The 24,588-nt window shown below is 36.0% G+C and overlaps 1 protein-coding gene across 2 annotated transcripts in view; it reads left to right on the top strand.

Moving 5' to 3' along the window:
• The window catches only part of LOC6032775 (atrial natriuretic peptide receptor 1), a 142,535-nt gene that overhangs the window by 30,522 nt on the left and 87,425 nt on the right, over nucleotides 1-24,588 (top strand). The window contains exon 1 of one of the 2 annotated variants that reach the window (XM_038260420.1): nucleotides 15,036-15,744. The exons of the other annotated variant lie outside the window; for it this stretch is intronic. The gene's annotated coding sequence lies outside the window, so the exon portion shown is untranslated. Of the gene's footprint in view, nucleotides 1-15,035; nucleotides 15,745-24,588 lie in introns of those variants that run through there. 2 annotated transcript variants of the gene reach the window in all.

The raw sequence follows: 24,588 nt of genomic DNA, 5'->3' as shown, positions 1-24,588 counted from the left end.
ACTCAACATTCGTAAACAATCTATCTATGACTGGTTTAATTAGTACTCATAAATCTTTTAACTGTCCTTTTAATGCATAGGTTATCTTAAGGACAAGATCGCGAATTCGTTCGCCTCCATAACTCACCGTGCAAATTCGTATAAATCAAAAATATTGAAAAAACCCCTTCTAAATTTAAAAACAAATTTGTGGCACTGGATATAAACTTTACCATTAAACCAAAAGATATTCAAATAATGTTCTGATACTTATTATTCAAAATTATAGTCACAATTCTAAATTCAATATTCAATATGTAAACCACGTGTACCTAAAACTATACATATGTGCTTTTAATTAACTCTGAGCACACCATTGTTAAAAATAGATAGCACAATATTCATCCGAAAACAATACCTCGAGTACGCAGTTTGAATTTCTAATCAGTGCTATCAAAACCGGAGACACGATTATTAGAGGCATTAGACGCAACCCCGAATTTCGATGACGCTAAACGCAAACTAAGCTCCAAGATGTGGCCAAAAATATGTGTTTCACGTACGCACGAACTTGACCTTGTTTTGTGTTTTTGAATTTTGATCAACTTGTGCGTTTGGACAACAATGGACGAAGGAGATTCAGGTTGGGTATGCTGCCATTTGGTGGACAAGGATAACAGTTTTGATCAAGGTGGTGGCTTTGTGTGATAAAAATATGATTTTAGGTGGAATTAACACTCGAAAGGCCATGGTCAGCTTTCGCGTAGATCTAAAAATACTAGATATTTATAATATCCATCTGTATTGAAAAATACGAAAATAGAAGCAAATGTTGTTTATTTTGGTATGGAACCATCTTGGTTTAACTTTCGATTACCAATGCAACGATAGGTCGAATGATGAATCTGGACATTTTTTGCATGCAGATAAGTGAAATCCGGCATGTTTTAAATACCATTTAAACTGTCACAGCTCGAGACAGAGTTGTCCAGATTTCCAAACTTTCAGCCTCATACGAAATGTCTTCGTTTACCTATCCGACCAGGGATGGAATAATCACGAAAAAAGGAATTTCACTTGCGAACTTTCTTCACCCGCGAAAGAGAGAGGAGGCAAATCACGTAAAAGAAAATCGCAGCCGAAATTCTCCAAGAAAATCATTCTACTGATGATTTTTTGTGAATTTCCTTGTCAGCACCACTTAAAGTCATTTATTTCACTTTGTTTCCACACATTGCTCATCAACAAAATGTGACAGATCATTTTTAGACGTGTGACGTTACACTTGCAAGTGTAATAGTGAAAAAGATGTTCTGTCGAATAATCAAGATGATGATTTTTTTAGATTCTTTTTACCGATCTTTCGTGCGCGAGAGAGGAGAGCATGCTCCCTTCGTATTTTTTCTCTTGATGAACATCCAAAGAATATCTTTTGATGATGATTATTCCATCGCTGTATCCGACGATAAGAAGGTTCAATTTAAAACATGATGAAATCAAGCAACAGAAAAAACCCAACAAACTTAGAAAAACCATAAAAATTAAAAAAAAAAACTCCGAACAGCTATTTCAGTTTAACACACTTCTTTCATGTGATACTCCATATGATCCATATGATCACTCCAAGTTCTCAAAAATTGCTGATAAAAATTTCGTGTGATGTTCGCAATCGATTCCTCAACTTAAACGAAATCAGGAATGTATTATCCAAATCTCGTACAGTATTCTTCATAACCTTTGAAAACCACCAGCAACGTTCAATCAACCCATAAAAGTAAGCAAATAAAATCAAGAGTAAAAGACCGTTGAAAACCAAACCACCTGTTGCATTCTAAGATTGTTTACCCCTTAAAACCTTAACCCACAATAAAGCTCGAGGCATCAATCTTCAGGACACCGCAACGGGCATCTGATCCGTGACAGCATAACAGCTTCATAAACATAAATACCCCCCACTCTTCGTGCCTAACCTTGGCGAAGGTGAATTTTCCGAGATTTTCCCTCTTTTTGAGAAAACCTTTCACCGCACCATCATCACTGTTGTGTTGTCCAAATGAAAACAACATGTAAATAATTGCAGTGACTGTGTACAAAAATAACGAACAGTAAAACGGGCAAGGAAATGAAAATATGCTCAGCTGATCCATTCATTCAGTGCTGGCTTCGAAGCGCGGATGCTCATTTTCATAATGGCCTTTTCAAGTTTCGGACGGGCGACAAACGAGGAGACGTGGGCTACGTGGGATGCGATTCGCCTCAGCCATCCTCCGTTCTCTGTCTAGCTACGGAGAAGACTTTTTTAGGGGGCCTTTTCCTACGTTCCACTGCAAGTTGATTTTTGGTTTCAGTGTTTAATACAAGCTGCAATCTTGTATAAATATTTAGGAAAAACTCATCAAATAATTTAAAATAGATTTTGAAAAACTGAAATTTCAATAAAAATTAAATATAAATGTTCTACTTGACACTAAAGCTTCGCACCCTTTTATGTGGTAGAAACATCGAGATAGACTCCCAGGACTATGCCGAAATTTTGTTTATGTAGCGGTAAATTATTTTGCCGCCCACTTTTGCTGGTGGTTTTTCCGCCCAGCTGGGGGACCAGCTGCCAGCCAGATGACTATGAACAACAACAACGTAACAACATTGTCGGCCTACCGAGCGGGATACAAATGGAAAATGGCTCAGCCACATCGTTAATTTACGGGCTATTGAGTGTACATTTTTTTAAATGTACTTTTTAATTATACTTGTGACAGTTTGTGGTTGAGTTGTTAAAATGTTTACGATTCGTTTACATGGGGTTTGGTTTGGGTAGCACGTGCCATAGATACCTGCGTCATCGTTGGAGAGTTTTCAATTGGAAGGAATAAATGACCCTGGACTTGACCATTACCTTTAATTATGCAATATTGAACTGAATAACTGTTTATTGTTATTTCCTTTATTCATAATTGGATTTTGCACAAATTACGCATTAATTCTGATTAAAGTTGCTGGGTTTAATAACTTTGTAAATCTTGCATGATTTACCCAATGTTACTTTAATTCAATATCGTCAGCTGTGTGCTATCTTGTGATATAGACCATTTTGGTCGAAAATGAGTAAATGATGACGTTTTGCTATACTTAACAAACACTACAAGATGCTTTAACCCGATTTTGGAAACTCGCTTCCGTTTCCCGGATATCGCAATACACACTTGTGACATAGACCAATTCATCATCAAAATGATCGTGTACACTTGTGACACGTCATGATGTTGGAAAATGTGGAAAATTTCTCTTGTTTTTCACCAATTCGGTTGAACTATTGATTTAAGTCTATTGTAACCAGTGTGTTTGTAGTGTTAAATATCGGTGTGAATCGTCGCGTTTTGTACAGTTTTTTGTGTAAATATTGCCAAGAAGACGTTGTGTTTGTCGACGGGGAACGAGGAAGTCTCTCAACAAGGCAGCAACCCGTAGCTGCACGTCCCACACCGTGCGTTGATGCCGCTAGTCACCACCAGATGTCGCCGTTAAAGAACATCGCATGGGCGGCCATTGGGGGTGGTGAATGTTCGAAGGATGCAATGACGGGTGATATGCGTTGGCACGTGAAGGTTAAAGGGGGCTTCTGGGAACCACCATCGCGATTGCTGGATCAGAAAGTCCGGTGATCAAATTGCGAACGGTTGTCCGCAACCAAGTGAGTACCAACCCGCAATACCAGCGTTGGTAGAGTGTCCGTTGGACACCTGTGCCATCCCAGAAGCATCCCAATACGAGCCCAGATCCCCAGCATTAGCAATCTAACCGCCATTTTGTCCCGCGTAGGACCCCTTTGTGTTTCACGGTTCACTTTGTGAACACTTGTGGTTTTCACCCTGGCCGAGCTATTTCCGGACCGGTGAACCACCCTACGAACCGTCAGCGTCCCCGTTGGACACTGTTCGTGCGCCTGGCCGTGACCGTCAACTCCGCGACCCGAAACCCGGACTGTACCGACGGAGTCCTTGGACCCCGTCGAAGCCTGTTGCCCGTTACCAAGCACAGGAAGGGCGCGGACGGCAGGCAAGGGTCCTCGAAGGCTGCAGCCGAAGCGTCGGAGGGTCCATCCGACTGACAAAGAGGCCACCCCCATTGGCGAACTGCAGGAGGAGCGTCTACGTCAGCAGAAAGGAGCAGCGGCGATACGGGGCCCCGAACGAGTCAACGGTGCACCGGAAGTGTAAAGGAAGAAAGAAGAAGGACGAGTGAGGTAGGAGATAGTATGTAAGGACGTGGGACGGGAAACGAGTGCTAGAGGAGAGGAAGGGATCCCTGAATAAACCTGTCGACTGAAAAAAAATAATAAAGGGAAATAAACTGTAGTTTCCCTTAGGCAACACAGTGTTTTCTTGGCTTAGGAAATCTCGAGCGTCATGCCGATTCTGAGTGTAATTGTAGAGTCCCATCCGTGTTTAGCTCTACCCTACTGGAAGCACAGCTCAGCAACCTCAAGTTGTTATACTATTTTAGTTTGTATGGAAATTCTGTGCACACTTGTGACACGTAGTACAATTTTACTTTCGAAACACACTTGTGACACGTGCTTTTCGGATTTTTGATTACATAATTTACTGTATCTTTTAACTGGTGTAGCCAAATTAGTTGAAACTTGGAGCGTTTGTTAAGCGATAGTATACGAACCTTTGGCTCTACCATTCATAGTTTTGAATATATTTATCATCAAACTTTAAAAATCGATTTTCTCAAAAAGTACTAAATGGTCGTTGTCACAAGATAGCACACAGCTGACGATATGTTGAAAAAGGGATGTTAATATATGAACAACATTTTTCTCTTTCCACCTTTGTGGGTATTAAGTGATTTCATCAAATGTACTGGTATTCAAAATTTTATGATAAAATATTTAAAAGTAATTTGTTCTTGAGGTGGTATCGATTTGCCCCGGGTTGGATTAAACATGTAGTGTTTGTTTGTCTATACATCAGATGAGCCCATGCCAAATAGTGTGTCCTACGACAAAGGAAAGTGTGAAAAACGTTGTGCCTCCATCCTGGGAACTCCTGGGACACAATTCCCGGGATTTTTCCAAAACCGGGAATTCCCGAATCCCGGGATTTTTCATATTTTGTCCCGGGAATTCCCGAAATTGAAAAAAAACAAATTTAGGTCTGCAAATTTTGATTTGGTTGACCAAATAGATAAACAGTTGATAATGTAGAAGTCGATAAGAGTTTTAAAGCATTTAAATTTCTTTTCGGAATATATCAGCATTAATTTAGCTTATTTAGGAAGTTTTTAAAAATTTAGCTTACAGATCCGCAAAATGCCTAGTGCTTAAATTATTTTCTACTTAATTTTATTTATTTTTAAAAAGACTTGGTATTATATTTATGATATCAAACATAAAAAATCATCAAACACCGGAGCAAACCAGAACAAAAGTTAACAATTAGGACAGCTGTTTATCCTAAATGTATTGATTTTTTTTATTGCTTTCGGTTAAAACAGAAACAGTACAAAACAATTAGTACACCGATTTCCAAATTTATTGCTTTAAAATCTCCTGTACCTATTCAGACTGTAGTCCCCATATTCCCTAGTTACTAGCGCCACTTAAAGATAATTTGTAAAATATGTTTACATGAAAATTCTAAACTTATCAAAAACAAAAAAATACATTGGCTGTAATCATTTTATTTGTTTCGTTTCTTGTCATGTTATGTCATAAAAAAAAAACAATAAAAGAGTTACTGGTTTAAAAATCGTAGTTTATTTGAAATCCAAAGCACAACAATAAACAAAAACAATCAATTTTTATTGTTTTTTATGCTATCTAAATTTGCTCTCAATGTTTCCAGATTCAAGTGTAGATTATCAACAATTACTAGTAATGAGGTCATTCTATGATTTTAAACATGAAAACATAACAACTATAATAAAAACATAGATTTTATAAAACGGATACTGAAAAATTGAAAACTTCAATTCAAAATTTAAGCCCAATTTAAAAAAAATAGCAGAAAGTATCCCAAAATGTTTGAATTTTTGTTTTTTTTAATATCAATAAATTCAAAAATATTTCTATTCTAATTTGACTAAAATGTGGTCGCAGAATTCGAATTTGAAAGCCTCAAAAAAACATTTTTTAAATTTATGATTCGATTATCCGAAGTCATATCAAACATTCGGATAATCGAACTTCGGATAGTCGTAACTTCGGATAATCGAGTCTGGACTGTAATAACAATTTTTCATTAGAGTCGTGTGAATGTTTGATGTTGACTACGAAATTAAAAATTTATAAAGAAAAAAAATACAAAATTAAACTTTATTCATTGGATGTATCCTGAATATCTTACAACCGATTTTGCACTCTTTTTCAGTGTCAATTTTATTCATTCCTAATTTTAGAAAAGTTTTGAACCCCTGAACTTTAGAACTTCGTCATAAGAAATGCCGAAATTTCACAAATGTAAGAAAACATGTGACCAGAAGTTGAGCAAATACGCAAAATCTGTTTATATAATAAATGTATGACAGGTTAATTTTATTCTAAATTGGAAAGTTGACATCTTCAAAATTATCACTTGCGATCTTTATATGCCTTTTCTAATATTTGAATATAATAATACAAGGAAATTGTGCCTGTCTGAAGATCAAAGATCATAACTAGGGTTAGTGAAATTTCTCGATTTCGCGGACAGCGTGAAATCCGCGAAATTTGGCTTTTTCCGCGAAATCCCGTGAAATTTTATGTTTGTGTGAAACTGTAACGATTTTTCTCAAAATAATTTATCAAACTCCAATAGGAATAAAAACAATCCTAAGAACGACTGTAGAATTAAGCGAAAAAATATCATGGTTTAATCACTAATATAGGAATAGTGATTTTTTACGATTTCGTGGACGGCGTGAAATTCTTGAAGTTTATCAATTTTTTCAAATCATTTTTTTCAATAGCAACACAAAAATATTTCATGCCTAAAGACTATTTAAGTAATATTATTAGTTTTCAATTGAAAAGTTTGATATGAACCATTTGAAGAATTGTTAAGTTTTTTCAGGTGTTATTAGAAACTAAATTTAGTAATATTTTCATTCGCTTTTATACAATTTTTAATGCTATTTTATATGAAAGGTAAAATGAAGAGTATTTTTTGTCTTTGAATTCACCTTCTAAAAACATTTCTGAGTCCTGTTTAATTTTAACGATATTTGATTATTTGGGTGAATGATTCCCGTGAAAATAAAAAAAAACTAAACACATTTTTTGTATGAATAAAAATTCAGATTTCGATACAAATCATATTACTTTTGTCTATTGATTTTACATTAGGTTATGAAAAATGTGTTGAAAACCGTTAAAATGGGCTAAAAGTCACAGAGAGTTCAAATTATTTTACTCATTTTGGTTTTACAAGATTGTCAAATCTTGGTTTGATATGAAATTCATTAAAATGTAAAATGATGTAACAGAAGCAAATCAGCGAAAACTTTTTCGCTTTATTAGTCGAATATTAAAAAAAGCAGTTCAGTAAATGAGAATACGTATGCCCTACATTTTGTTTCAAAATATATGTATATATAGCCCATCCATAAACCAGGGGGAAACTTTTTTTAAAAAATAGGAGAATTTTGTGGTGTCACGTTCAAATCTAGTGAAGATTTTTTAGTTTATTGAAGAATAATATAGAATAAAGCATAAAAAGTAGTTTCTGTGATTTAAAAATATGATTTTCAGAGTTATTTTAACATTTTTCACGTTCCGCGAAATTTGCGTGAAATTGAGTGTTTTGAAATAGAGGTCCCCGTGAAATTTTCAATTTTTGAGCGTGAAAAATCACTAAGCCTAATCATAACGAGTCCTCAAGGGAACTAAAATATTGGGGAACTTAACTATTGTTAAGGTTATTTTTTAAACCGTTGAATGAATTTTAAAATTATTGAAATATTTTTTTGAATAACTTTTTCTTTCAAGCTTCAATTCAATTCAGTTTATTTCTATAGTTTATCGACTAACAGTAGATTTGTAAATACAGTACAGAGTTTTGGGGGATTCTTTTAGCTGTGTATAAGGCATTCATCACAATGGATGCAAATAAAGTTGGTTATAAAGGAAACAGAAAACAAGAAACCAACTCGCAAAAAATCTGTCACTAATCAAGCATCAAGCAAAGCGATCATAAATGTGCAAATACTCAAAAAAACATTAAATCCGCATCTTTGATTATTTTTGCCTTAACTAATAAAGTGTGTTCACGTTTGAAAAGTATAAAATTCACAGATATTATTGGGCAACCTTCTGCTTCTCTTTTTCATCGCGAGATTATTCGAGTGTCGATTCGATGCTGGCAACGACCAGATAATACAGATCCTTCCAAATTCCAATAACTCAGATTTAATCAAACCTAATTGAGTGCTAAAACCGACACGTTTATCCCGAGCAGCTTCTGACATCTTCTGTCCCAATTATATTGATCAAACAAACTTGTTCGCGGAAGATATCTAATTAAAAACCAATTCTTCTCCCTTCCACAGGTGAGTACTAGTACACATCTCTCGTTCGTTCATCAAAGTCACCCCCTCGAATCGGAAATCATCGCCGATTTTGGCATGACGACGGACCCCCCTCGAAAGAGAGATGTCGCGTGGGGCTTGCGGCTGGCAAGGTAAAATGTCACCTCCCCTGTGGGGTTGATGGCTTTCAATTATCCAAAAATCAATTTCTCCGATGACGGCGGAGAGCACCTGATGTTTTCGTCGAAAGCATCCACCCACGCAAGAAACGCCCTTGGTGGCCGTCAAGAAACAACCATCTGATCCTGACGGATGAAAGGGAGAAGCTGTCTCGATATGATGTGAAGGCTGACGTTGAAACTTGTCACTTCTTCTTGTGTTTCTGCTTAGGTTTTGTGTTGTGTAGGTACTTCATTTTGACAACGATAAGAAAATAGTTCAATCGATCTTCTGTTGTTCAAATCCACAACTTTTTTCTTAGAAGACTTCAATCAGTTTTGGATGCTCGTCTAGTCCAGAATGTCGTTACCGCCAAGGGCAACGTAATTTCTAATTTCCGATGCGGTAAAATAAAACTTTTCTTTCACAACTTTAACGCACCGTCTAGAAGTCAGCCAAGATTTGTCATTGCCGTGACTCGAACCTAGTCTTGAACATTGCGTTGGATCCATGTTTGAAAAATGAAGCTCCCGGAAGCGGAACAAGCAAAGTTTTGACGGCATTTTGGCGGGGGGTGAAATTGATCGAATAAATTCCACTTTGAAGGGAAAGTTTTTCTTTTGCCACCACCACCATCACCAGAAACTTTAAGTGCAAGTAATTGTGTCTTATCAAAACTTTGAGCAACTTTGTTGCACTTTGTGATGGTGGTGCACTTTCGTGTTTGGTTGAAGGAAAGAATGAGTGGGTCAAATTTGAAGGAAAAAAAATAATTTAAGAATTCAAGTGAAGGGGGGAGAGTTTAAACTAGTTTAATTGAAATTTTGATTTCATTTGGCCAACCATTTCATCCTTGGAAGTTGTTAATTGAATTCTCCCTTGGTCAAAAAACCGCAATACTCGCAAAAGCAATGCGGTCATCATAGAGTGGTGGGGGAATTTCAATTCAATCTTATTTATTTACCACTGCATTGTATGGTTAAAGGATTGTGGGGTTAGGAATTTTCAGATTCTTTCTTCTACCCACAGTATGAATGAGGTGAAACTTTGCAATCTTTTTGCACTGCTTTTCGTTCGAGTGCTTTACACTATTCAACATCATTGGTAGTGCACTTTTGTGTGAAACAAAATAAAATGTATAAACCCGAGATTCCACCTGGTTTTCTCACGCTCATTTGATGCGAGTCTGATTTTCATAAAAAAAGCAAAGCAATCCACTTTAACGACCCCCGGGTCTTTTGGGGTCTCTGTTGCAAGTTTCTGCTCATTTCTAGGAGTCCGAAGGTTATGTGTGGCGAGTCAACCATAACCTCTTTTACGCAAATGGACCGACGTTTTACTTCCCCATCCGATAGAAGGCCAAGAAGATAAGGCGGGAATCGAACCCGCGCCTCATAGCAACTGAGGGATCGGCAGCCGAAGCCGCTAACCACCGCGCCACGAGGCCCTGATTTTCATACATTTGTTGAAAACCCCATGCTCTTAAACTGTGAATCTTATCACAATATCACTCAAATTCTTTAATCTGTGGCATTTTTGAACATTATTTGAATGATTTCTGAACAGACATTTTAAATTTGTTATCTAATTGTAAACATCTTCCCTTATTCAGCAAATTGATTGAAGTCAAAATGCTCAACTTTTGAACTTCGATTAGCCTTGAACTGCAAAGATATGCTTTTTGTTAGAATTGCTGCTGCACTTCCGGCACTTGTAGAATATCTCTTCATCAGAATGCGGAGTGCAATGCTGAAAAAACTAAGATTTAAGAGCGAGTCCACGAGCAAAGCATACCCACCTCGCATCGACCTCACCAATCTGCCTGAAATTTTCAGGGGTTGTTTGTACATATAAAACTAGCATTTGGCCAAAATATGAGCACTCTAGGTCAACGGGAAGTGGGGCAAATCAGGACACGCTATTTTTTCTGGTGTCATCTAGTATCCTTGGAAACGAGCTTGATTTTCAATAAATGTGAATCGAAGATTTTTTTTAACTTTTTTTTTAAAAAGAGTTAAAATGAATCAAAATAAACATTTTTATGCATATTTCTATTGTGAAATTGTCTCAGGAACACGAATATGATAAAATTATCACCAGAAATGGGATCTAAGGGGTCCCCAGAGCAAAAAATTACAACCAAAAAATTCACTAAAAGTAAAAATGTCTATTTAATATGTTAAACTGCCTTACCCAAAGCGTTCTCTGTCTCAGATGGTAGTCTCAGATGTCCCCTACAAGCTGCACGTCGAACCGAGTTGATATCTGGATGGAACACATTTTTATTTGAGTTTGAAAATTATGCTATTTTTTCACAAAAATGCCAATAACTCCCTTTGAAAATAAATTGAATTTTGCCTAAGTTATAGCCTTTTTAAGATTTTTGACGTTTTTGAACCTTCAAACTTTGTGTCCCGATTTGCCCCACTTCCCGTTGACCTAGAGTACTCATATTTTGGCCAGATGCTAGTTTTATATGTACAAACAACCCCTGAAAATTTCAGGCAGATTGGTGAGGTCCAAACGACGTCCCATACAAAGGGGTATGCTCTGTTCGTGGACTCGCTCTTAAATTTATTTCCGGCTGTTTTCAGCTGTTGCTGACGAATCACAATTGAAATAGAAAGAACATGCAAAAATCGTCTCTGGATTCTACAGCCGTTGTCCAGCATTTTGTACTCAAATGGCTCTCAAGAATTTATTAATATTTATGGAAATATGAGTATAATGAAAAGGTTCAATCCTAAAGGGACAAGAAGCCTAATAAGTTTCTATCCCCCCGAAAAAATAATCTGCATCCATCCAGAAAAAAATGTATAGCTCAATCAACTTCCACAGTTGACCTAGAGCACATTTTTCACACACAAAAAATGCCCAGCAAAGTATGATTGAGAAAAAGGTTCCTCAAAAAACTTTAATCGTTTGAGAGAACAGTTAAAGTGAACCCAACCAGCAGCGTGAGCTTTTTGCATATTTTTTCAGAGAAAGGTTCATCAAAACAAAACTCAGCTAAGGAACCGCCGAATCCAGGAGAAGCATACTAAATTGATAACAGCAGCAAACTGTAGAAAGCACTCAGTTTGGTGAACCACCAAAGAGTGTTTTTCTCTCAGAGAAGAGAGCGAAGACAAAATGTTGAAATTTAAGTTGCAGTGGTTCTCGAAAACATATTTTTTTAAGAATGGACACGAAACTAAGGCAAGGGATCGTGCATAACCCACAAAAATCAATGAAAATCAAACCATTTCAGAAGATGCGTTGAAACATCCTCTAAGCCCTCGTGCGAATAAATCATGTTTGCCAAAAGTGGATATTAGTCGGTTTTTTTCAATGGTAGGCAGTTTAGTCTTCCATAAAATTTACTAAAACCATGTAGACCATCTAGTAGAACAACTTTTTGTGAAAATTTCTGTTTAATTTTACTTTTTCTAAAAGTTATTCTACTCCTTTTACAAAAAAAAATCCTTGGTTTATTCTAATCTAACGAGAATGCACGTGGCTCTGCCCACATAAGTGGCACTTATAGAGAAAGTTTCCTGGCATCACTGGCTCACTCCAACAGGCGCTGCTGGTGGTGTTGGTGGCCACCCTTTGTTCTTTATTTGCCTTCGCTACACCCTTACCAAAAATCATGATTTTTTGAGTTCCAAATCCCACTTTTCAAACGATTTTTTGAGTTCAGGTACTACAACCATAAAAATTGTTATATGGGTTGAACTGAAAAAATCGTCTGAAAAGTGGGTTTTGGAACTCAAAAAATTATGATTTTTGGTAAGGGTGTAATCGCTCGGCTTTCTTCAGCCTTCGATTTGAATAGGTATAAACGTCAAGTGGCTCGGAGTATTTGTTTTTTTTTATAGCGCTTGCTAATTAATTCTATGTTTCGGGATATTTTTTCAAGTGAGTGACTTATCAATGTGCAAAAGAACATGTTGCCGGTAGTTGGAAGCATTTTCATATCTTAATCGCTATGAAAACGTTAGCGCAAGTGAAAAGATATTAATGGCGACTTTCGTTAAGCGGTTAAGCTCTCATTTTGCGTGCGGATGTGTGTGCAAAAAAAAAATGATGAGAAATAATCTCGCAAAAGAGAAATTATGGAGAAAAATGGTAGCCATGTTGATATTGGCAAACAAAATTCGTGAAAGAAATTAAAATCAATGTTATTGTTAATGATTCACTCCTATTGTCCATATTTTTTCAAGGTATCGCAGAAAATCAATCAGTGAAATTTTCATGGCATGAATTTTACAATCAGATTGGCTGCATTAAGCCCCAGTCATATTCATTTTATGTTTATAATATAATTATCATTTTAAGCTAAAGTTCTTTGGCCATTTGTGATTTAATTTCATAAAGAATGAATGGGATTTACGAAACAAAATTAAGAACCGGTTACACTTCGATAAATCTATGTTATCTTCAACGAGAGCTTACAAGTTTAAGATTACTTTATTACACACCCAAACGAAAAATATGTCTCAAAATCTGCAACAGTGGATTTGCTGCAGAAAATGTTATATTTTATTACATTTTTTGCAGCCAGCCCATAGATCATTTTTGCCCGCGTGTAAACACGTCAGCGATCTGCAGTTCTCACCAACACATAGAATGCTGGCGCGTCCCCGAGCAACACTCTAGAGAGAACATTATGTTCGCGCTCTGTCCCTCACCATTCATCAAGCGTCCATGGCGCGGTGGTAGCGTGTCGGATCAGCAACCTAGAAGTTGATGGTTCAATCCTGGTTCTGTTAAGATTTTTTTTCTGCAATGCAATCAATTTGCCGTCGATAATGTCGATAATTGTCGGTAACGGGCAAAAATGTCATACTCCTATATCGCTATAAATGCATGAGGACAGTTTTCATGCAGATTCTGATATACTTTCATGCCGCCATGTATCACAATCATGCGACCGCCGGTTGGGTGCAGTCATGAAGATCTCTTCTATGAGTTCATAAATTTAAGAAGCTTGCAAGCAAGCTTTATGAAAGTAATTGAGACCATTTACAGAGTTCTGTAAAAATCAACGTTAAAATTGCTTAGTTTTAGATAACTCCTGATAAAAGCTCTTGATAACCTCCTAAAATGGTCCACTTTGCGCTTAACTCAGGTTTAATGCTGATTTATTATTGATCTAGAGATAAGTTAGCTTTATGATCATTTTTGGCTAAGATAACTTGAATCTCTCTTCAGGAAAGGAACAAAACTTAAATTGTTACTTGGGAAGTGCATCAATATGATCTTTTCGACCAGTAAATGTAATAAATTTGCGTGCTTACTCGAGGCGGTGCTGTTGCTGGTAAATTTATGGCCTAAATAATCGAGCTCCAAACTTTCCATATGGCGACGATAGGTGTTTGATTAGAAAGGGTATATTTCCCTTAAGGAGTTACATACATGTAAATCGACAAAAAGTCAGAGGTTGGTGTGAGCACACACTTAATTTTATTTAAAATCTGTTTGCAGGGCATTAAAATATACATTTTCATCTATTATCAAAACAAATTTGAACACATTTGGTTGCATCATTGCCGAGATATAGCTATTTGAAGTTAGCAGTTTCAAAAAACGGGTGCCACGATATCTCAACACTGTCTTGAGGTCATGACCAAATCGTCTCAAAATTTTGGTGAAGATTCGTTAAACCTGTCCTATGTGCATGATGAAGGCCGATTTTCGAAAAACTTATTTAAAAAAAATATATTTTTGTGTTTTTCATTTGAAAAATCAGTTTTTGATTTTTGTATTTTTTCAAAAGCAAAATTTCAAAATCGAGCTTCATCATGCACACGGGATATGTCTTGAGAGTCTTCATCTCTAACTCAGTTTAATCATGTAATATCATCATGAAACTTGCAGGAGTCCCAAAATTAATCATAGTCGTCAGATTTTTAACACTGGTCCTGGACCAGGACTGATTGAAAATCATCTTTTTGAATCCATTAAGATTCAATAAATTTTCTGTAATATAAAAAAGTTGTGATTTTCTACATGTAGGTATGTAACCCCTTACCAAATCTCTAAATCTTTCTTTTTTTATAGATTGTAGTAAGAAATAAATTTTTTTTTAAATCCTACACAAAATCCTCAATCTATTACTTGCCGTGCCACGTGCTCCAAAAACTACGCGCCAAATCCTCCTCCCTAGAATGAACCTCCCTCAACCAAACTCTCTCGGAGAAAACGTTCGGAACTCACTCTCTGTGTACCAAACGTTCAGCTCTCCCATCACCGCCCGGTGTCCAATGTTGACAACGTGTGTGAGGGTCTTCCTTCTACCCTCTTGAATGAACGAAAGAGGGATGGTGGTCCAAGTGGAGAGAGGGGGTCAAAACGGCTTAGTAAACACGCCTGCCGTACGCCCGCTTTCAGTCGTCGTCAGGTTCCGACGCGGATCGGTCGCAAAAATCCTTCGGTCCTTGGTTGATAGCTTGACTCGGGAGTCGGGTTAGCAAGTCTGCTTCGGGATTCAGTAGTACGAATCGGTAGTAAATAAAGCTTGAACTTGGCCAGTGTAGACAGTTTAGCGCCGCCGGGGATCTCTCGCGAGGTGGTCCCTTCTTCCCCTGGGCTGGGCATGGGAACCGCGGAATGGAAGATCACTGTGTGGTGGGAATAGTTCAGAGATTGATTCGTAGTGTATCGGCAAGCGAATCGCGAGTGTCGCAGCACTGAATATGGAGTTCGCAGCAACGAACGGAAAGGGTTAATCCCTTTGATCTTTCGCTGATGAGTCTGGTTTGGGTGCGTTTCGCGAAGAGTTTAAAAGTCGTCGAAACCGGTGCGAATAGTGCGTGAAAAAAAGAACAGTGTGGTGAGCGAAAAATATGTATGTAAAAACCAGTTTTGGGGTTGTTATTTAATGCACCCGGCGACGCAAGAAACCTTCAGCAAACACAAACGGAACGCGGTGCTGCGGTGAACATAATCAGTTACGGTTGAATTGTCCCGCGAGACTCTGTGGTCACCGCCTGGATGCTCCAGCATGGATTAAGTGTGCTGACGCACGCAGAAGCTCAACAAGTTCCGCCACAGCATCCAACTGATCCTGGCAATGGCGTCGTGCAGCGGAAACAGCCAAGATTAAACACTGTGAGTGTTCTCATTTCTGATGCAGATTTACAGTGCAGTTTCCGAAGCCGGCTAGCTCGTCGTCAAACAAATGGTCAAACAATTGGGACGGAATGAACTGGGACGTGGGTGTCTATTTTGAATTTTCTGGATCTGTTTGTAGCGCTCTGTTTGTTTGCACTCAGCAAAACTGGAAGATCTTTGTCGGATTTCAATCAACAAAATAGAAGTACGCGCGCTGTGGAATTTCCCAAACTGTGGTTTATCTACACAGATGGTTGCTTTTGTTTTAAAACGTGACAATTTTGAGATAGAAACAAATTCCATTATTAGCACTTGGCAATGTTGGAGGTTTGGTCTTGAACAGTAGTAATGAGAAACACTTATAGAAGCGGCGGCGTCCAACCAAATTTCAAATTTAAATTCTGCCATAGTTTTTCGAGTCAATTTCCCCTCAGGAAACCAAGTTTAATAATCGAAAAGCATATTTGTAAAACACGATTTTACCTAGATTTCCAAACGTGCCTTAAAATTTGTTTGGATTGAATTCATTGTTTAAATTAAGAAGGTGTTAATTTTCTTATGTCTACATATTGGAACAAGTGAACCCAAAGTTTGTTGACTGGTAGATCACATTTTTGCGAATTTGGTGCTAATACACTCACTAGGGTGGACCTAGCCTTTTTTATGGTGCTCCAAAAAGCTCAAAACTATTTGGCTAAGATTCAAAAATGGTCACAACTTTAAAAGTGACTTTCCTCATACAAAATCAAAAATGTATTAGGCTTGGACTGCTCGGGTTTTTTTTTCTAATCAAGCTCATATACTGGATTAAAGTGAGTAAATTTCCCCTAAAAGAGCACGGAGCTAGCAAAATCTAAACTTAGAAACATGTACCCTCCCTGTAAAGGCTTATGAATTGATCTCAGTTGAAAGGTTCCCCAAATCTCTGAATTGCAAATGTAACATCCTGGCGCAGAACTGTTAAATTCTAATAAACACCAATTGAATTGAAAAAATAGGGTATTTTAACCATTAGTGGACCCCCTAGTAGAGCCAAAGCACATTTTTCACAAATTTTCGATATTTTAAGCACTTTTTCATAACCCTTTGTACAAAACAATAAAAACTGAAGTCTTTTGAACAATTTTGACTATTTGTTTCTTCAGTTTATTTGTCTTTGAGCAGAAAAATAGCCATTTGAAAAAAAAAGTTTTTTTTTCCTGATATGGACCCCCATTTCCTATAGTGGACCCGGGTCCATAATCCGATTGTGGACCCGGGTCCACTATAGGCAAACTGTTATTTTTATGCCAAATTTAACCGATATTTGATGTTTTGATGCATGGTGTAGGTCTAATGATAGATATAATGAATAAAGGATGGATTTTGCTCACTTTTCATGGTAAACAAATATGTTTTGTTAACAAATTTGTCTTTGAACAGCAACAAAAACCTAACAGACATTTAAACACATTTATTTCTGAAAAAGATTAGAGAAAACGCTTCAAAAACCACTGTAAACATAAAAATAATTTAAAAAAGTAATTTTGATGCACATTTTTTCATATTAATTACATAAATGGTTAACCGAAACTAAACAATAGATTTGTTTGCAGTTGCTGATAAAACGACGCATGTTTATTTAAAAAATGTTTTGTTCTTGATTTATTATTATAAAATATAATTTCAAACTGCAATTATGATGCTTCAGTTAAGTTTAATTGACTATAGTTTTGATTCATTATAATTTTTTACGGCTTCAGCATTTTTGGTACTTTTAACATGAAACAGCTATATTTATACTCACAATTGAAAAAAATATGCGTTTAGGTTGATAACAACAAGCACATATTGTATGTTTAAGAGAAACTTTTGCTTAAATACACAGTTTTCTTCATTTTTGAAGTATTAATTAACAGGGGTCCACTTTTGGAAAAGTTTGGATTTCGTTGTCCTATATTGGACCCCCCTAATTTTTGCTCGAAAATGAGCAGTTCATCGCTTTATTTTAGTAAAGTTACTTAAACTTACATTATTTCGACTTGCTGAAGTTAAATATTCAGTCAAAAAATGATTGGCTGGTTAATTCAATCATTAAATATAAAAGCAGTTTTGTTGTGAAATTGCTAGTGGCCACGGCTGATTTCAGATGTCGAACTCAAAACACTTATTTTGGTGAAAAGGACAATTCAATATCAGTCAACATTGATTTAAATGATGCTGAACATGTCAAATAATAGATTTGTAGACAACAACACGCTTGAAATTGTGATTTTATTGATTTTTTCATCAAAAACCCTTCAGAGGGTCCATTATAGGGAAGGGGTCCACTAATGGATAACGTACCCTAAGTAGATTTTTTTCTGTGACCCATGAAAAGTATCGAGGCCACATTTACAAAGCGGATTCAGTGGCTATTTCTTAACTTAACTTAAAAAGTCAAATTTGAACCATCCTAATACTCACTCATTTTGGTGAAAGTTATATTTGGTAAATTTTTCAAGAGTGAACAGCACCCAAGAAAGTTTTTATATTTTGAAATGCAAAACTATGATATTTGTAAACCATTTGGTAGACAGTAATTTGGGGGATTAGAAAAAAATATATCGATAATTACCGTAGTTTTAACAATACTAAATTGTTGGGTGCACAAGACAGATGTTGATGAGCAGCGTTAAAATCTAAACTGTGTGCTGCCATGTTATGATACAATTTAAACTGCTGTTTAAAACAATAGTAATTTTTGAACTGACACATAAAAAATGTTTTTTTATTGTTAGTTGGAAATACTACAGTGTATTCAGATTAAAAAATATATAACAAGGCATCTTTTGCGCTAGAACTTATGAAAATATGATTTTGGGAAATAAATTAAAATATTGCCAAACAATACTTGAAAAAAAAAATCAAATTAGCTATCAAAAAACGTAACCAATTTTTTGATAAGGTAGACCGTTTTCAGTGACATTTTCTAAAAAATATAGTTGTTTGCCGTGGTGAACCGTGGTATAAAGGTAAGCGTGGTTGCCTCTCATCCAGTCGGCTTGGGTTCGATCCAAGAAGGTCCCGGTGGCATTTTTCGAGACGAGATTTGTCTGACCACGCCTTCCGTCGGACGGTGTAGTAAATGTTGGCCTCGGTCTAACCTAGAGGGTTAGGTCGATAGCCAAGCCTTCGGACACCTATTTTCGCAATCGAGAACGCCAAGGCAATGCTGTAGAGCGAAAATTTTTTTTTTTTATAGTTGTTTGCCATTTAAAAACACTTTCTGGAGGTAAAGCGTTTATAAAAAGCTGATTTTTTCCTACAATTGTTTTTTGACTGTGTTGATCGGACTTCTCGTTGCTGAGATACTGCATTTAAAAGCTATCAATTTTGTGAAAAATAGTTTTTCTCGTTGGCATCTAATAAGTTCTCTTTTTTTTTATTTTTGGAAACTATTGGTTGATTTTGAATGCAAAAAAAATAGGAATTTTCTGCACTTTTCTTCAGAATTGATTTTGAAATTTTAGAATCAATATTAAGAATTATGTTGGTCATTTTCAAATGTTAGGTTACGTAGAGAAACGTGAATAATCTCGATTTTGGTCCGGGCAGAATCTTATTCTTATTACATATTATTACAAAATGGCTTAGTAAGTAAGGCTTAAAACTGTATGAAACAACCTTTTCTTATACTCGTAGATATTTTGAATTTTTTATACATTTTATGATATTTTTTATGTGAAAATAAGGCTTAAATTTTGCAACTGAGTTTCCTGTTTGCAAGAATAATGCCTTTTTATAATCGATTAAAAATATAACGTATATATCTCGACTCGAGCCGAGAACAGGACACTGATGAAGTCTGCAAATCTGCAGTATCTGTTAAGAGCGAGTTTTTCACCAATGTGTAACAGGTCGTATCGAGGTGCTCCGATTTGGATGAAACTTTCAGCGTTTGTTTGTCTATACATGAGATGAACTCATGCCAAATATGAGCCCTCTACGACAAAGGGAAGTGGGGTAAAACGGGCTATGAAGTTTGAGGTCGAAAAAACATTAAAAATCTTAAAATTGCTTGTATTTCCGTAAAACTTCTTCGATTCCAACCCTCTTAGATGCATTCGAAAGGTCTTTTGAAGCACTTCAAAATGTGCCATAGACATCCAGGATTGGTTTGATTTTTTATCATAGCTTTTGCAAATTACTGTTAAAATGGATTTTTTTAAAACCTTAATATCTTTTTCCAACAGCCTCAAACACCCATACTCCCATGGGTCAAAAGATAGGTAATTTCATGGACTATTAGCCTTCGGAAATAACTTTTTGGCCAATCGCAGTTTTTCTCATAGTTTTTCGATTTTTCTATAACAAACATTTTACAACGTTAGTTTTTGCCCTGTAGGCCGTCATAGCGGCACATATTGGTCTCAATTATGTCATATTCGGAATCCTCGGACAATTTCACGTAAGTTAGAAGTATTGGAGTTGTAAATTTGATTGGAAAAAATGCCATTTAAAATGAGTTAAAATATTTTTTAACAATTTGTTGAATTGGGGGTAAAACAGGTTTTCGCCTACTTGATACAGCATTTGACGTTTTGATCACAAGGTAAATAAGATCTATTTCTTTTTTCGAAAATGTTTTATTTAAATCAAATTTACAACTTCAATACCTCTAACTAACGTGAAATTTTCCGAGGATTCCGAATATGACATAATTGAGACCAATATGTGCCGCTATGACGGCCTACAGGGCAAAAACTAACGTTGTAAAATGTTTGTTATAGAAAAATCGAAAAACTATGAGAAAAACTGCGATTGGCCAAAAAGTTATTTCCGAAGGCTAATAGTCCATGAAATTACCTATCCTTTGACCTATGGGTCATTCCATCTGAAGCGGAACAGCATTTGAAAATTACCCTCTCAGATCCTGCTCAAATTTGGCTGGGCTGTTGATACTATCAAAACATGCAAGAATCCCGAATTTCATCCAAATCGGACCACCCCCTCCATTTTTGTACCTCCCCAAAAAATCGACTTTTTGGCGATTTTTGACCAAACCTCCAAGTTTCAAACGACGATAACTCAGGAACCACAAATCTTAGAGGGTCGGTCTTAAGCTCAATTTTGAAGGAAATTGGACGTAGAATCCATTTCCGTGATCAACATTTTGATTAGTTTATTTTGTCTACCTGTATTGCGCAATTGAAAACTTTAAACGGCCGTATCTCAAAACACCCCAACTTATTTTTTTTATTTGACCTCACCATCGTGTTCCCCGGCCAATTTTACATAAGAATCACTTATCGACAGAAATGAATATGTTTCGTTCCAGAGATATCGAAATTTAAAGTTTTGTGTTTTCGAGATTACCTACATCAGCTTCATTCGCCGCATCTGCTAGAAGCACACAGGCAGGCTGATCAATAACTGCTACCTGGTCATTTATTGAAATAATATTTCATCATAAATAATCTTTATCAAATTGGGCACTGTAGGAAACTGGAGTTGATTCACGAATGTTTATCTGCTCAAAAAAAAATGAATGAAGTGAATTTCTGTGCTAACCCACAGGACAGAGCAATAACGACACACAGTAAAGGGCAGAATTGGATTCCGACGGAGCGAGCAGGAAAATGCAATTAATCTTGTTAGTAACACTGAACAATAAGTGCACGATACATTACTGAGTAAAAAAACGTTATACTCTAGTGAAGGACGATCACAAGGAGTAGGAAAAGGATTTCTGGAAAGTATAAAACTGAAAAATGTAAGAAAATCACAAAGTTTGATCTGCTGCAAAGCGGCTAATTCCCCAAATTTAGTTGCGATGATTTCGACACCGTCCGAACAACAGTATTTTTTTTTCTTACATCATTCTTGGATTCTTTTAATCAAATGGAGCTGGCTCACAATATAAAAATTGATTTAATATGATCAATCTTTTAAACCATATATCGGATTTGCAAAATTATAGTAAAGTGTCAATAATTAATTAAATAATAATAATAATAAAGCAGGTTTTGGGGTTTTTGCTGAATGGCACTATTTTGCAACCGCCCATGATGAAGGCCCTAGTCATGGCCTCGGAGGTACTCTAAAACGGTTAGCAACACGTAAAATAACCCAATAAATATTCCTTTCACAAAAATAGATTGATCAAGGTAGGGAACAGCATCTAATTCCAGCGTTCCTCTAATGTTGCCATATCAGCGCTTTGGCATTCAATTACAGCTGATTAAAAGCGTTTTCAACTGAAATCGAGTGATAAATAGCTCAATAAGAAGTGAACAAGCAAGTTTCTATCAAAAGTTTTGCAATTTTTTTTTGTTTAAATAGTGAAAATGAGCCAATTGGACAAAACTAGGAGCGAGGACTTAACCTGCCAAACATACGAGAATTTCCCCTACTAAAAAAAAAAACTACTAACCATTTGAATAAATATTTGCGTAAAATTATAGAAATATAAATTAAATTAATCATCTCCCAAAACACCAGGTAGCAGTTTTTGATCAGCCCGCCTGTGTGATTCTAGCAGATGTGGCGAATGAAGCTGATGTAGGTAATCTCGAAAACACAAAACTTTAAAATTTGATATCTCTGGAACGAAACATATTCATTTCTGTCGATAAGTGATTCTTATGTAAAATTGGCCGGGGAACACGATGGTGAGGTCAAATAAAAAAAATAAGTTGGGGTGTTTTGAGATACGGCCGTTTAAAGTTTTCAATTGCGCAATACAGGTAGACAAAATAAATTAATCAAAATTTTGATCACGGAAATGGATTCTACGTCCAATTTCCTTCAAAATTGAGTCTAAAACCGACCCTCTAAGATTTGTGGTTCCTGAGTTATCGTCGTTTGAAGAAAGGGGTTTCGCTCAAAAATCGCCAAAATGTCGATTTTTTTAGGAGGTACAAAAATGGAGGGGGTGGTCCGATTTGGATGAAATTCGGGATTCTTGCATGTTTTGATAGTATCAACAGCCCTGCCAAATTTGAGCAGGATCGGAGAGGGTAATTTTCAAATTTGCACTTTTTCGTGCACAGTTGAGATGGAATGACCCCTATGGGAGTATGGGTGTTTGAGGCTGTTGGAAAAAGATATTAAGGTTTTAAAAAAATCCATTTTTAACAGTAATTTGCAAAAGCTATGAGAAAAAATCAAACCAATCCTGGATGTCTATGGCACATTTTGAAGTGCTTCAAAAGACCTTTCGAATGCATCTAAGAGGGTTGGAATCGAAGAAGTTTTACGGAAATACAAGCAATTTTAAGATTTTTAATGTTTTTTCGACCTCAAACTTCATAGCCCGTTTTACCCTACTTCCCTTTGTCGTAGAGGGCTCATATTTGGCATGAGTTCATCTCATGTATAGACAAACAAACGCTGAAAGTTTCATCCAAATCGGAGCACCTCGATATGACCTCTAGAACAAACCGAGCAGAATTTACAAATACTGCCTCTTAAGATATTAAAATATATTGCGAAATTAGAAGGAACAACTCGTTTCTTTGTATTTACAGTATTGCATTCCGCTGAAACGCTCAACCAATCTACAAATGAATAAACATGTTGATTAAACATTTTCTTCCCGTTCTTTGATCGTGCATCAACATTTAACCAGTTTTAACACGTTTCACAAAATTGGTAAAAAGAGACGAGCAGGCCTATTCAAACAAACGATTAATTTGAGATACATTAAATTTGCATATTTGTGGGTCATTTGTATTCAAAAGTTATTTACGAACACAACACCTTTCTGCCCAGTGAAATGATTTGTGAATTGAACTTTCGCAAATCTTTTTTCATCCCATCCGAAATTTCGAGGCTATCTGATCCAATAAAAGCAATACAATAGAAAATAATAAATGATACAATTGCATGCAAATTAAAAACCATTAGCGAGACTTGAAAAATGGAACCTGTTATTTTATAGGCCGGTCTATGGAGTAAACATCAAATGAGCATTAAATTTTTGTATAATATTCCAAAATAAAAACCATAAAATAAGATCATGCGGCTGGCAATCAAAACTTAAACTTATGAATTTTGATGAGACAATGAAACAAAAAATAGAAAACATCTTTATTTGGCAAAGTAATTTTTCACGCGAAAAATGTTAAATTTTCATCGAGCAAAAATCATATGCTAACATGCTCTAGAAAAGATTAGTTGCAATCATCATTTATGCGTTTTTAGTACAAATTGGCAAAACATAAAATGCAGCGTTTGGAACTATATGATCAAGATATCAGGGGTGAAAAAAATCATTAAATTCAATTCATGGTAAGTTATAGTTAGCCAATTAATAACTAATTTTATTACAAATTCAACATGGTAAATATTCAATTAAGTTTCTTTCGGCATTCCACCCGTGAAATCGTGAAAACTCACCGACTCCGATCATCATGCTAAAATATGATTAATAAATTTGGCTTCTTTTGAACCTGACCTTTTATTGGATACGCTAATGAATGCAAACATAATTAATTCTTTATTTTTATCAGTGAGTTGATACATTTTATCTGTGTGATTTAAACAGCTTTCTGAATATGCAATTTTGCAAATTTTAGAAACATCAAGCTCCAGTGACATTATCTGCTACGGATAATCAGCTTTGAAGGAGATCTAAGAACATAGACAATGGCATTATCATGATATTTGGAATTCTTGTTTCAAGGATCCTTAGACAATCTGTTAATGGAAAAATAATGTAGTGTTAAATGTTGTGTGTGTGTATTTTTGCTGAAATATCATAATATAATATTTTACTACTAACGAAAGATAGTTTTTCAATTCGTTGATTGTCTTAGATAGGATGTATTGTCTCTAAGTCTCATAAATCAACCGTTATGACCAGCCAAATCGCAAAGA

This window comes from Culex quinquefasciatus, chromosome 3 (genome assembly GCF_015732765.1).
Source record: "Culex quinquefasciatus strain JHB chromosome 3, VPISU_Cqui_1.0_pri_paternal, whole genome shotgun sequence".
Classification (NCBI taxonomy): domain Eukaryota; kingdom Metazoa; phylum Arthropoda; class Insecta; order Diptera; family Culicidae; genus Culex; species Culex quinquefasciatus.
This window is presented reverse-complemented; position numbering and strand designations above follow the sequence as displayed.